Genomic DNA, 12,030 nt, shown 5'->3' on the forward strand with positions numbered 1-12,030 from the left:
CACACAGATAAAGCCACAGGCTGCTGGAGCCACCAAGCACAGAAGCATTTGCATTGATGAAATGGAAGCATATCTGTTTATGTCTTTCACATGGGGACTGAACACTTCATCAGCTCTCACAGGCCATGAATAGGACACGTTTTCACACCATCAACGCACTACAAAAAAAAAATCATATATATATACAGTATATAACAAAACTCCCATTCAGTGTGTTGCTTCCTGCACAGGTAAGCAGAAAAAACCATTAAGAAAAACATACAACATCTGCCTTGATTTCTCTTTGGGTTCAGTTCGCTACAATTCACACGCTTCTTCTTCTTTGATTCTTCTCTGATTCTGTTCTTTATCTCGCTGAATATAATGTTTCAGATCATGTCAGCTTGTACTGTTGGCACACTTACTATCTTTCTGCATTTTTGTGTTTCCCATTGTGGATTGTGTTTTACTGGCAACATCTCACTGCAATGCACGGTTTCTCTCTTCTCAAAACACCTACTCATTTTAGGACTGATTCATTCCAGTCTAATTCATATTCCAGAGGGATTAGAAACATCTCATTTGGTGATGCCACAGTTACACACCCTTTAGATGTTATATTCAAACACTATTCCCATCCCCCAATGCCACAAGCACACACAAACGCTCATACAATACATACCACAGTTCTTCATACTTACAATAAATGTACATTGCAGTGCTTGGAAGATGCGGTTACAGATCAGGTGTACCGCAGTGACCTGTGGACCCACCCTGGCGTGGTGGTTAGAGGAGCTAAACCAGAGCCTCTCTCTCTCCGCGTAGCAGAGAGAGAGAGGAGCCGCGTAGCAGAGAGAGAGAGGAGCCGCGTAGCAGAGAGAGAGAGGAGCCGCGTAGCAGAGAGAGAGAGGAGCCGCGTAGCAGAGAGAGGAGCCGCGCAGCAGAGAGAGAGAGGAGCCGCGTAGCAGAGAGAGAGAGGAGCCGTGTAGCAGAGAGAGAGAGGAGCCGCGTAGCAGAGAGAGAGAGGAGCCGCGCAGCAGAGAGAGAGAGGAGCCGCGTAGCAGAGAGAGAGAGGAGCCGCGTAGCAGAGAGAGAGAGGAGCCGCGTAGCAGAGAGAGAGAGGAGCCGCGTAGCAGCACACAGATGGATCCAGATCATAGCCCAGAACAGTAGTCCTGAAAGGTTTGGACCGGGCCCAGAACCAGGCATCAAACGTTTCAGCCGCTGACTCAATCTCCAGCCCCCCCTCTTCCTCTCCCTCTCCCCCTCCTCTCCCTCTCCCCCTCCTCCCCCTCCCCCTCCCCCTCTCCCTCCCCTCCCCCTCCCCCTCCCCCTCCTCCTCCTCCTCCTCTCCCTCTCCCCCTCCTCCTCCTCCTCCTTCTCCTCCTCCTCCTCCTCCAGCCTCTCTCTTCTCACAGCTGGGTAGCTTGTTCCGCCGTTCGTCCCTCACGAAGCACAGGTACTGGAGACTGCACGTCTCTCCCTCACGTTGCTTCACGAGCCTGTTCAACCACTCCACACAAAACAGTTCAGTTCACGTGGAAGGCATGAAATACGGACACCTACTATATCATGTCCTGAAAACCTTTTGCATCAAAAGCGAGGGGTCGTTTACTAAACCGTCTATCAAAACTATCTTGATAATTCGTGTCAACGTTACCTCTGGAACAGCAGCAACAGGGAGCCCTCCTCCTGAAGAATGTTGTGATGTTCAGGGGTGCCGCAGGCGGGCAGCCGCAGGCGTCCTGCCCCAGTGTGCCCTGGGTACCAGGGTGTGTTGACAGTGATGGATGGCTGTGAGCCTGGTACCAATAAGGCCCTCGGCCGGGTCGGTGCGGGGCCCAGGACTGGGAGAGACAAGCCCTCCAGGGGAGCCTCTCTAAATTAAATCTCCCCAGAGTCTGGAGAGCCGCTACGGCTGTTTTTCTCCCCGCACCCCTCGCCCGTCCCCGACCACCGCACCCAGACCTGTTTCTGCATCCCCCCCAACCACCAACCTTTCCCTTCTTAATTAATTAAAGCTTTACTTTCCAGCAACGGGCCGTGTCTGCCCCCCCCCCCCCTGCCTGCCACAAAGGAAAGGTAGGACAGAAATTAAGAACACTCTGTGCCAAATGACTGTCGGAAGCAAAACAATATTAGCCCCCCTGAGTCCTCAGGTTCCTAATAAAGAGCCAACAGGAGTGGGCAGTGTGCTGGGGTGAATGCGCCTTGGTGGCAGTATAGCTCGCATTGTTCCGAGGAGAGCAGAAGGCGGTGAAGGTGAAGGGCCCCAACTGCAAACCCAACTCTTAATTTGCTGAGTGGTCGATGACCGAGGGGGTTGTGTTGTTTGGACCGGAGAGCCTCCCCTCGACTCAGCACTTTAAGGCTTTTGTGGAAAAAAAGAAAATACATTTCAGGGTTTTTTTTCTTTTCCTCTTAATATCCTTTGGAACATTGTAAACTTTTTTTTTTTCCCGACGCCTTCTGCCTTTAACAATTAGGTTGTCAGAAATGTGCCAGCTTCGCCGTGTTGGAATAAAGTGGTTTTGGTGTGGCTCAATCGACACAAGTTTAGATAGTACTATAAAAAAGCAACTACCTTCAAGCAAGACTTTCTCAACAAGTGATCCATTGTGTATCAAACAAACATACAGTGTATTGTAGTGTGTGTAGTGTGTTTTGTAGTGTGCGTGTGTATTGTAGTGTGTGTAGTGTGTTTTGTAGTGTGTGTGTAGTGTGTATTGTAGTGTGTGTGTTGTGGGCCCCCCAGAACCTTAACTGTGACCCCAGGTTCATTCCTCCACATGACCATCGATACCGTCCCAGCATGCTCTGTGTTTCACCACCTCACATGATGCGCGGCTGGGCTGTCAGCCGTTCCATCCTGCGACCACCCTCCAGACCTCCAGACCTCCAGACCTTCACCAGCCTCGGCTCTGATCCCAGGCAGTTGATGTGGCCCTCTGATGAGGGAGATGTCTTATGAGAGGGGAAGGGAGCTGTCCAGGGTTGTCTGGGAGGGTTGTGAAGTTAGGAGGAGGCCTGGTTAAGCTCATGTCTTTGAACTGCGGTGTTGGGTCAGACAGCCAAGGCAGATATTTGCACAGCAAATATTTTAATCCTCAGCTAATCACTTGGTGAGTCCAGTGGGTGGAGGTTGAGGGGGGTGGAGGGAAAATGGAAGGTGGGGGGGTGGGAAGGCTGATGTGGTGGCCTGGCACATTCTTCCTGTCAATGACGCCTTTGTTCCAAGGGGATTGTGGGAAGAGTCAAGCAGGTGGAGGTCTGGAGCGGGCGGCTGGGTGATCTGGGCTGTGGACCAGAGTTGAGGCTGGCCTCCAGTGAACCCACGTGGACACATGCCCACACCCAGGCTCACCACCGCCCGCCACAGACCCAGGCACACTCCACCGCTCTGGGGCTTCCTCCTCCCTGAGGCCTGGTCCACTTCCTGGAGGGTTCACTGTGTCCCAGGTGGAACTTACCAGCTAGTGAAACTAATCAGATGATACTGGTGGTGGATATTCAAACCGATGTGGATATTCATTGGAAAGTATGTCGTAAACCACTTTATGGTAAGCTGGATGTGGTTTAGTTGAAGTCCAGCATTGGCTTTCTCTGTGTAGTAGATTCTAGTTCACACATACACGCATACAAACACATGCTTACATGTACACACACACACACACACACACACACACTTACAGGCACACACACTCACACACACACACACACACACACACACTGTCTCTCTTCTTCATCATACAGCCTCTTGGTGACTCTTGGCATTTGCTTATTATCAAAATATTTCTAATCACTGAGGGGACAACTGCAGCCGAGAGAGAGGCTCGTCGTCACAACATCTCCAACCTTAAACGAGCCGACACCAAGCATGATGGGAAAATGAGTCAGGAGTGTCACTTAAATGGATGGTGAGGGCAGAGGGGGAAAGATAGGGAGAGCGTGTGTGCGTGTGTATGTGTCTAGGTCTGTGGGTGTGTGTGTGTGTGTGTGTGAGAGAGAGGGACCAGAGAGAACCACGTGCATTTCTCCGTTCAGCCGTGTCTCACATCGCCCAAGCACTTCGCCAGATCACAACCCACTAACTGATAGAGAAACAAATTAAGGAGAGGCTGTTCAAATAGATATGCTTCTAAAGGAGATTTAAGGAGTGGAACCGATTGTGCATGTCTGATTCGAGCGCTTCAGAGTTCTCACCCATGGGGGCTTGGCCTTCAAAGCTGGGTGACTCGCACACAGAAACACTCCATTAACAAGGTTCAGTTCTCCTCACTCGCCCCCCTCTCCCTCTCCAGTCCTCTCCCTCCCTCCCTCCATCCCTCCCACCATCCATCCATCCCTCCATCCCCCTCTCCATCCCTCCGACCATCCCTCCATCCCCCTCTCCAGTCCTCTCCCACCACCAGTCTTCCATGTGGCAGCAGGGCACTGGCTCTCTCCAGTGATACTCCAGGACACTGGAGTATCTGAGATCAGTCTGTGCCCACCAGCCCGCTCCCGCGATCATACCGCCTCTGTACTCTGCAGAAGGTGTCTCATCGCTTGAACGAGAACACGCTCAGTGTTTGTCTTTGGAACAGAAGTGCTTGCTGACAGGGTTAACTCTGGTGGGGCTCCCAGGGGAGTGCTGAGCAGCCGGGAGCGGCAGTGGCCCAGGATTAGAGAGTCATGGGACCAGGCGGGACCCTGACTCCAGAGGACGGGAACTGAAACCCGGTGACTCCCTCTCAGGTGGACGTGAGCGGGCTGTCTGAGGGAGGAGAGAGAGAGAAGCCAGGTCGAGCTCAGAAACTGAGGGTGGAGCAGTTACGGAGGGGTGGCGTTTGAGGAGGGTTTGTTTTTGATGGTCTCAGAGAGAGAGGGGGGGGGAGTGAGGGAGAGAGAGAGAAAGGGGGAGAGAGAGTCATGACATTGTTTGAGAAGGCCCATTGATGATCCCTTCAGAGGTACTAAGACTAAGCGGGGAGTCAGGTGGCTGAGCGGTTAGGGAATCGGACTAGTAATCTGAAGGTTGCCAGTTCGATTCCCGGCCGTGTCAATTGACGTTGTGTCCTTGGGCAAGGCACTTCACCCTACTTGCCTCGGGGGGGAATGTCCCTGTACTTACTGTAAGTCGCTCTGGATAAGAGCGTCTGCTAAATGACTAAATGTAAATGTAAGCGCTGAGAGAGATGAACTGGTGATTAAGGAACCAGTTGGAAGGTAAAGAGATTCTTCAGCGGGACATTAAGCAAGGCCCTTGGTGTAAACCATCCTGGAACTAGTCTGCCATCAACTCCATTCTCAGATTCAGTCATTTCTATTTGATTGAAAATGTTGTGACTTCTTCTGGCGTTGTCCTCTGTGTGGGTGGCCTGTACTTCAAAAATAAATAAAAAAACTCTTGATCTAAACCTTATTAAAAAAATTGACACTTGAATGTGCACAGGATGAATAAGGATTAAACACAGTGTACTGCATTCAAGACATGGAGCCCAGAGATAAGTGAGAGAGGGGGAAATTGACTCTGATTCAGAGTTCAGGGCCAAGACCTTTTATTTGATGGAGAGAAGAAGGATGGAGAAGTAGAGGCTGTCTCTGAGGAGGAGAGATAGACAGCACCGGAGCGAGGGACTCAGGGAGGGAGCGAGAGAAGAGATATGGATGGCAAGCAGCAATTACTGAGGCTCTGTGTGCACACAGCCAAGTGTGTGTGTGTCTGCGAGTGAGTGTGTGTGTGACCGAGTGTGTGTCTGCGAGTGTGTGTGACTGACTGTGTGTGTGAGAGGGAGAGAGAGAGAGAGCGAGAGAGAGGGGGAAGTGGTAGAGAGAGGATTGAGATCTCTGTCTGCCTGGGCCCCTGCTGACACTCATACAGGCAGATCACAGGCTCATCATGTCAGCTCTGTTTGTGGAAATCCTCCCTCATCAAATGACAAATTTGCTACACGTTTACCTTTATCAGATCTGGGGAGAGGGGGAGCGAGGGAGAGAGGATGAGAGAGTGAAGGGAGAGGGGGAGCGAGGGAGAGAGGATGAGAGAGTGAAGGGAGAGGGGGCTGAGAGCGTTTCTCCTCGCCACCGCCGTTGTCGAGGGGCCAATTACTTGCTCCTCCGAGAGCAACTCTCCCGTCCTGGCCTTTCATTTGTCCTCCCTCCCTCCCTCCTCCTCTTCCTCGCTACTGCCACGGAAACATCTGCCCCTGAATATGCAATGAGCCTGTCAAAGAAAACACACACACGTCCGGCACAAAAAAGCGAATATTTGCGAACATCAAACCTGTCTGTTCTTCCTCTTGTGCCACGCGTGTCTGGAACAGGTTGCGGACAAATCTTGCTGGCCCTGTTACTGACGCCTCTCCTCGCCGCCTCGCTGCCTCGCCGCCTCGCTGCCTCGCCTCCTCTCCACCTCGCCCCCCACCCTCCTCTTCTCTTTTCCCCATCATCCACCCTTCCCTTATCACCCACTCCGGTCCATCATCTTCTAATGGAGGCTTAATTAACTGGACCACGGTCTCATCAGTCTGCTATTTACGACGGTACGCTTGCCTGTAGAAATTTGCGTCAATATTTACCACAGTTTTTTAACCCCGAGAATGAGACATGGAGGGTTCCAGGCTGTGTGAGTTATTTCTGCAGGTTGATGCAACCAGGAAGTAGAAACAAGAATGTTAGATTGGCAGATTTGACTTTTCATCCATTTTCTTAGATAATTCAACAAATCTTAAAAACATTGATACTTGTAATTGTATTACTCACCAATTAGCAATCATACATTTGACTTTATTATTAAAAAGGACGTTTTTTATGATGGTAGCAATTACTGGTGATTAAGCACAATTCTATTTGATCTTTTATTACCCTGTATCCTGTAAAAGGCAGTCAGGAAGGGAAAAGTGTATATTCTTTTTTCTGACAAAGGATAAATAGAGACAGGGTATGACAAATAGTGAAAGAGAGAGAAAGAGTGAAAGAAAGAAAGAGAGAAAGAGAGAGCTAGAGAAAGAGGGAAAGAGAGAAAGAGAAAGCTAAAACTGTGTTGAGGACCGGCTCTGACAGCTGTCTGTTTCCCAGGCTGTTCTCCCTCTCTCTCGCTCTCTCCCTCTCTCTCCCTCTCTCTCTCTCCCTCTCTCTCTCTCCCTCTCTCTCTCTCCTCCTCTCTCTGTCTCTGCTTCAGCCGACTGATGAAGATTATAGAGAGAGGAGGAAGAGAGAGAGAGAGCAGGGAGAGAGAGAGGAAGGAAGGAAGGAGAGAAGGAGAGAGAAACAGGCAGAGAGATGCGAAAGAGAGTGGGGGAGCATAGAAAAAGATTATAGAGAGAGGGAGAAAAGATTGACTGAGAGAAGAGAGAGTGAGGGTGGGATAGAGGAGAGTGTAGGGAAGAGACGGAGATAGCAGGAGGCAGGAAGAGAAAGAGAGAGAAAGAGCATTTGCATAATGTCCTCTACCATAGTCCCTGAGGCTACCCATGCTGGATAACAGTGGGGCAATACTCTTAATTCAATCTCTTTATTTTTCTAATACTTCAGAAATTAATAATTCAAGCCCCCCCCCACCCGAACCGCCCCCTCTCGTCCACAAACCACCCTGAGCGCTGTGCTGAGCTGCCTAACTTTGTAACTTTAACCCAAGCAATTGATGTGAGCAGGCCTTGAGGCAGACCAGCTAATGAATGGATCGAGAGAGAAAGAGGAAAGTTAAAAGATGGTCTTTTATGAAGTAATTTAAGAAAATCCTGTTAGCTGGATCAAGTACAAGAGTATAATTTCTCAAAATGGGAAAAAGAAGAGCTTTTTTTTTCATCTTTCCCTCATACTTAATAACAAAATTAGGGAGGTAGAGAGATAAAGAGAGGGAATCAATTAGGCCAGTAAACAGTGCTGATTGCAGAGAGGGTGTGATGGCACATGGCGGTAGGCCGGGGGGCACTGTGCTAAAGTAAACACAGCCTAAGGCTGCCTAATCCCACCTCCCACACTGACACGCCAGGTCAGGGCTGGGCTGGCTGACTGATTGGTTAGCTTTGCTGGCTGGGTGGCTGGTTGGGTGGCTGGTTGGCGGACTGGTTTGCTGGTTGGCAGGCTGGTTTGCTGGTTGGCTCTCTCGCTGGTTGGTGAGCTGGTTTGCTATCTCACTGGTTGACTAGCTGGTTTGCTGGTTTGCTGGTTGGCTATCTGGCTGGTTGGCTATCTGGCTGGTTGGCTATTTGGCTGGTTGGCTATCTGGCTGGTTGGCTATCTGGCTGGTTGGCTATCTGGCCGGTTGGCTATCTGGCCGGTTGGCTATCTGGCCGGTTGGCTATCTGGCCGGTTGGCTATCTGGCTGGTTGGCTATCTGGCTGGTTGGCTATTTGGCTGGTTGGCTATCTGGCTGGTTGGCTATCTGGCTGGTTGGCTATCTGGCCGGTTGGCTATCTGGCCGGTTGGCTGGTTGGCTATCTGGCTGGTTGGCTATCTGGCCGGTTGGCAATCTGGCTGGTTGGCTATCTGGCTGGTTGGCGGGCTGGTTGGGTGGAACGTTAATGAGCCACAGGGCAAATGGGGTCTGAGCAGTAAACAAGAAGGGTAGCCGACATCATAGTAAGTAAGTAAGTAAGTAAGTAAGTAAGTAAGTAAGTAAGTAAGTAAGTAAGTAAGTAAGTAAGTAAGTAAGTAAGACTTTATTTATATAGCACATTTCATACAAGAATTGTAGCTCAAGGTGCTTTACATAAAATCAATAAAAACAATAATACAAGTGATAAACAATTCAAACAAAAATAAAAATCCCAATAAGATTTCTGTTCAAGAGAGAAAACAACTTTAAACATGCATCTTAAAAGTAACATATACATTTGGTTCACCCCTGGTCTGTATATATAAAACCATACACTCTAGTAAACACATAACATCTATCCATGGTTGTTCATTTGATTTAATAATCAAGGAACATAAATGGCACCCTCCAGATCTGTTCAGTTCACTATATTCTATAGTTATTATAAAATTCAAGTTTGAATAACGTTAAGTAGGTAAAGTGTGGCATCACCGACAGTGCCGCTGTTTATTTCCCACTGGAACAACGGCAGCACCCTCCCATTACCACAGGCCCTCCTCACGTTGACTCCTCCTGCTTCAGGTAGACTTCACGGCAAAACGCTGCCTCGTCCATTCCATACCATCAGTTCAGTGTGCTGCCTGAACAGTCGTCGCCATAGACAGCCTGTTAAGCAGACACTAGACATACAGTCGATAAGAGGAGATTATCAAACTGTTAGCGTTTTCAAAGGAAGTGGTCGTCTGTCACAAAGGCTTGCCCGGGCTTAGGCAGTCAAGAGGGCAGGGGAGTTGATTGCAGGATGGAGGCGTCTGAAATTGGCAGATATTCAGGGGGTGGAGGACACCTTCATTTATTCATTCTGTTGAATTGACTTGATGTGATGTTGATAACCTGGATTTAAGGATTCATGAAAGATGAATAGGGAGAGTGAAAATGTAAGGCTTGAGGTTGTGTGTGTGATTTGGCCAAATTTGTGATAAAATGTCATTCATTTTCAAATAAGAAATGTGAGAATTAATGTGTCAAGGAAAATAAGGAGTATTTTTATTATTGTTAGATTTAACATTATGTTCATGTGGTAATAAAGTTTCAAATAAATAAGTATTTACAATATTTTGAATGACTGTATATCTATCAGAAGGTCACTTTTATATATGTATAAAATGAAAAACGGTCTTATACACAACATTTAATAAAACTATACAATTTAAAAAGGTCACTTATTTTTCTGTTAGTTATTTCAAAATGTGTATTAAATTGTGAGAAGAAAATAAAATAATTATGGAAAATAATACAATCCCGGTGACTAACAAACCCTGACAGTGACCTGAGGCACTTTTTATCAGACATTTCTCGCCAAAATGATAAAATATGAAATAGATCAAATAATAACACATTGATTCAGCATAGTTTGGGTGACTGCTCTTTGAAGGTTTGCCAAACAGTATCTATTATTTGGTATGAGTCCCATGGGTATTATGACCGGGAAATAATTGTAAGCATTTGTGTTTGTTTCTATTTTTCTGTGGCGTGTTCTGTGTAATTCTTAATACCTTACACAGATTATACGGTAACTCCCAAACTCCCATGATTATAATTAAGCCTGACTTGGATATAAAATGAGCAAATACCAATTTCGTTTTGCATCGTGTGAGGGAGCATGTCTGTGTGTGATTCTGAGTCCCCTGGAGTCTGATAATACTTCTGTGTTCGCGTCTTCTCCTGTGTAGGTAACTGAAGGATGTGGCTTTCAACGGACTACCATTGTCGCTATGTAGTCCACCTAGTTTGTAAAGTTGTGTGTGTTAGTGTCTGCGTGTGTGTGTACAGATCTCTTTAAGGGTGTGTTTCTGTCTTTTGTGTGTGTGTGTTACTATTTTCTTGTTTGTATTTCTGTGTCAGAGGGGAGTGTAGTTGGAGAGGAGGCAGGCATAAGGAAGGGTTGGCTGGGCATGGAGACTGCTATCATCTTGCTTCTGGCAAAAAAAACACAGATATTTCCTCATCCTTTCTCCCTTTTTCTTCTTCTTCTCCGTCTCTCTTACCCTCTCTCCAGCTTTCTCTCTCTCTTTCTGTATCACTTACAAAGGCAATGGTTTCTTCCTCCAAAATGAGGCCATGCAAGGAAGGTATGCAAATGAAATCATTGCTCGTGGATTAGAATGGGACACCATATACCCTAAATCATGATTGTCAATCATGGCTGGGGATTAAGGGATATGGGCTTACAGACCTAAAAAAGCAACATTTCCCCCCTCAGGCAGATCCCCATTGTGAGGATGTCTGAGGAAGAGAGCTCGACAGGGGAGGAACAGCATCACTGGAGCACTACTGCCCCCCGATGGCCAGATGCTCTTACTGCACCATCCCTACTCGCTCAGCCACTCTGCTCCACGGAGCAGGATACGGTGGCTGGCATTCACAAGCCAATTCATTTCCGTTTGATCTACCCTGAGGCAAATACTTGATGAGACAAAAAGCATGTGCTGTGATGATGTAGTGTTTCATCTTCAGTCGAGGGAGGGAGAGACCTCATTTGTTGCTGGCTGGCAGTTGTGCAGGCTTGGTTCATCATCTGAGGCTTAGACAGGGCACAGCCCAGACTGATGTAACAGCTGTTTGTGTTTGCAAACATGGATCCCAAGGCTTTCTCTAGAGTGCTTTGGAAGTGTTGTTGAAACCCTTCCCTAATAATCATACTAAAATCGGTAGGTTTGTTGATTTTATTGACACACTGAATTTGAGTATGTAGACGACTACCTATACAATTTTCAAGCGTATCTTTGTTTGTTTTTTACATCCGTTTGTTCACAGTTGACTAGAACGACAAGTTAAAAAAGGGTTTTATTGAAACGCTGTGAGGGGAAAGATTACAGTAAGACAACAGAGAGCAGGATCTCTTGAGCGAGAGAGCGTCTCTTACTCTACACAGGGCTGTGTTTAGTGGCTTGTGTTCAGGCCCCGGAGCCCTCAGTAAGAGTGCCAGTCTGTTCCTGTAGAGCCGTCAAACATACAAGCCCAGCCAAGAGCGTGCATGGCACAGGCTCGGAGCCAGGAAAACGCTCCGGAAAACGCTCAACAATGACAGAGTATTAATAGAGCGTGTTGTTGTTTTTTCTTTTTTAAACGGCAGAGCAGGGGATGGGGAACAACAAAAGCCACTACGTTCGTTTAGCAGCATCCAACGGTTGTTATATATGATTACGCCGTTCCGAGGGCAGGCTGTATTTGGACACACGGCCGAGCGAGCCTTCGTTGTGATGAGAGAGAGAGAGAGAGAGAGAGAGAGAGAGAGAGAGAGAGAGAAGGAGGTTGGCACCGTCTGCTTCCTGCTCAGCGCTCGTCCAGGCTGCCCAAGACTGAAGGTGGCATGGCACCTGTGCCATTTTGGCCCTGGCACGGCACAGGCAGAGGGTCAAGGCCGGGGCAACATCTGCATCACATCAGAGAGCCTGGCTGCGTTCCTGCCCCTGGGCTCCTGCCCCTGCCTGGGCTCCTGCCCCTGGACTCCTGTTCAGAGGCCCTGA

Source organism: Osmerus eperlanus, chromosome 9 (assembly GCF_963692335.1).
Source record: "Osmerus eperlanus chromosome 9, fOsmEpe2.1, whole genome shotgun sequence".
Taxonomy (NCBI): Eukaryota; Metazoa; Chordata; class Actinopteri; order Osmeriformes; family Osmeridae; genus Osmerus; species Osmerus eperlanus.